This window comes from Propithecus coquereli, unplaced genomic scaffold, assembly GCF_000956105.1.
Source record: "Propithecus coquereli isolate 6110/MARCELLA unplaced genomic scaffold, Pcoq_1.0 Scaffold66, whole genome shotgun sequence".
Taxonomy (NCBI): domain Eukaryota; kingdom Metazoa; phylum Chordata; class Mammalia; order Primates; family Indriidae; genus Propithecus; species Propithecus coquereli.
The window spans coordinates 9,440,878-9,441,278 of record NW_012152618.1 but is presented as its reverse complement, the minus strand read 5'-3'; positions in this window follow the sequence as shown (position 1 = coordinate 9,441,278).

The window sequence follows — 401 nt, the reverse complement described above, 5'->3', positions numbered from 1 at the left end:
TGCCCACTGAGCCCATGAGAGCAGCAGCGAGGGGCACCGTCCAAGAGCTGTGAGAGCCCCAAAGGAGGACGGAGCACCTCCCCACCTGGCGAGCACTGTGGGGGAACGGTGGTGGCACCCTTCAGATTTCATTAGGCGAAGACCATGGAAAGGCCTCTCTAGACAGCCATAACTCTATAAAATATGTGTGTGTGCGTATACACACACATACATATATATATACATAATTTATGCCACACACGTTTCTGCCTTTAAAAGCAATTCAAGAAGAGCTAGAGATTAGCAAATTGTCAGCTCTATCCTCCCTCAGGTAGAGGCAACACTACAGCCAGCTAAATTCTCTCACTAAAAGTTCCTCCAGAGACCAACAGGTTAATAAACTAGTCTCCATATTGCAGAGG